Genomic DNA, 2,607 nt, shown 5'->3' on the forward strand with positions numbered 1-2,607 from the left:
TTTTTAGGTTATATGACGAGCGTTACCTCGTAGATTTGGTTCCTATTCCGTTGCGTGGGAACAAGGTTATCATCGGCATGGATTGGCTGAGCCCTAATGGGGCGGTGATCGACTGTGCGCAACAACTGGTGCGTATAAGGACCCCGAGTGGCGGAGAGTTGGTGTTTCAGGGCGAGAGGCCACAGAGAGGACCAGCTTTGTGCTCAACAGTGAGGGCTAGTCGCTACCTTCAGCAGGGTTGCGCACGGTACGCCGACTACGTTATGGACACCCGAGAGACGGGTGAGGCGACTGTGAGCAATGTGCCAGTGGTGCGAGACTACCCGGATGTATTTCCAGAGGAGCTTCCTGTGGTACCTCCGGAGAGACAGGTGGAGTTCAGGATCGACCTAGTCCCTGGTGCGGCTACGATAGCCAAGGCACCATATCGGTTGGCTCCTGTCGAGATGCAGGAGTTATCTACACAGCTGTAGGAGCTGTTAGACAAGGGATTTATCAGGCCGAGCAGTTTGGCTTGGGGAGCCCCGATCCTGTTTTTGAAGAAGAATGACAGGTCGCATCGAATGTATATAGACTACCGGGAGCTGAACAAGGTAACGGTGAAGAACCGTTACCCACTCCCGATGATTGACGACCTTTTCGATCAGCTGCAGGGGGCATCTTGGTTTTCCAAGATCGATTTTCGTTCGGGATTTCATTAGATGAAAGTCAGAGACGAGGATGTACAGAAGACTGCTTCACGGACTCACTACAGTCATTACGAGTTCATAGTGATGATCTTCGGGCTCACCAATGCTCCTGCCGCGTTCATGGACCTCATAAACCACGTATGCAGACCGATGCTGGATCGGTCTGTAATTGTCTTTATCGATGACATATTGGTTTACTCCAAGACACAGGAGCAGCATGAGGAGCACTTGCGAGAGGTGTTGGATACCCTGAGGAGGAAGAGCTTGTATGCCAAGTTCTCCAAGTGCGAGTTCTGGTTGCACGAGGTGCAGTTTCTGGGGCACCTTGTCAAACAGAATGATATCCTGGTAGACCCGGCCAAGGTGGAGGCCGTGATGAGATGGAGGTTCAGAAGTCTCCATTTGAGATTCGGAGTTTCCTTGGGTTAGCAGGCTATTACCGGAGATTCATATAGGACTTCTCCAAGATAGCAGTACCCTTGACCCGACTGACGAAGAAGGCTGTTGTATTTCGCTGGGGGCCTGCGCAGCAGGCGGCGTTCGAGACATTGAGGCAGAGGTAGTGCGAGGCACCGATATTAGCTCTGCCAGAGGGCGTGGAGGATTTTTTAGTATACTGCGATGCGTCCATTTCGGGTTTGGGTGCAATGTTGATGCAGAGAGGGCACGTCATCACTTACGCCTCGGGGCAACTGAAGCCTCACGAGGCAAACTACCCGACGCACGATCTAGAGTTGGGGGCGATTGTTTTCGCCCTCAAGATTTGGCGACATTACCTCTATGGGGTCCGTTTTACCATTTACACAAATCACAAGAGCTTGAGGTACCTCATGGATCAGCCGAATCTGAACATGAGGCAGCATCAGTGGTTAGATGTTGTGAAGGACTACGAATGTGAGATCCTCTACCACCCGGGGAAGGACAATACTGTGGCCGATGCACTTTTCCGTAAGGCAACCCCGATTAGAGACATCTGTCTGAGGATGACAGTAGTGACTCCGCTCCTGGAGCAGATCCGAGAGGCCCAGCAGGAGGCTATGAAAGAGGAATATTGGAAGAGCGAGCGTATTGTGGGTTAGGTTTCCTCCTTCGACTATGATAGCCGCGGGTTGTTGACACTCCATCGTAGAGTGTGGGTTCCATATCATGGAGGTGTGCACCAGGTTTTGATGGAGGAGGCGCACAAATCCAGGTTTTCTATCCATCCCGGGGCGACGAAGATGTACAGAGATCTTCGTCCTGATTAATGGTGGCCCTGCATGAAGCGGGATGTAGCCTGGTACGTTGAGAGGTGTTTGACCTATAGGAAGGTTAAGGCCGAGCACCAGAGGCCTCACGGCAAGATGCAGCCATTGGATATCCCTATGTGGAAATATAAGATATTACTATGGATTTCATCACGAAGCTTCCCAGGACCACACGGGGAGTGGATTCGATTTGGGTCATCGTGGATCGGTTTACCAAGAGAGCCCATTTTATTTAAATTTAGGAGAGCATTTTGGCTGAGAAGATGGCCGACATCTACATCAGAGAGGTAGTAGCTCGACACGGAGTGCCAGTCTCCATGATTTCTGACCGATACGTGCGATTTACTTCCAGATTCTGGAAGAAATTTCACGACGAGTTGGGCACGCGTCCGCATTTTAGCACAACTTTTCACCCTCAGACGGATGGTCAAAGTGAGCGGACCATCCAGACCTTGGAGGATATGTTGCGAGCATGCGTATTAGACTTTGGTGGTAGTTGGGATACCTACTTTCCCTTGGCAGAGTTTTCCTACAATAATAGCTACCACGCGAGGATCGACCGTCCTCCCTTTGACATGCGTTATAGGAGGAAGTGCAGAACCCTGATATGCTGGGGTGAGGTTGGGAAGAGGGTCATGGGGAGTACCAAAGTGGTACTCAAGATGACAGAG

Source organism: Lactuca virosa, chromosome 5, assembly GCF_052849685.1.
Source record: "Lactuca virosa cultivar CGN04683 chromosome 5, Lactuca_virosa_CGN04683_v6, whole genome shotgun sequence".
Classification (NCBI taxonomy): Eukaryota; Viridiplantae; Streptophyta; class Magnoliopsida; order Asterales; family Asteraceae; genus Lactuca; species Lactuca virosa.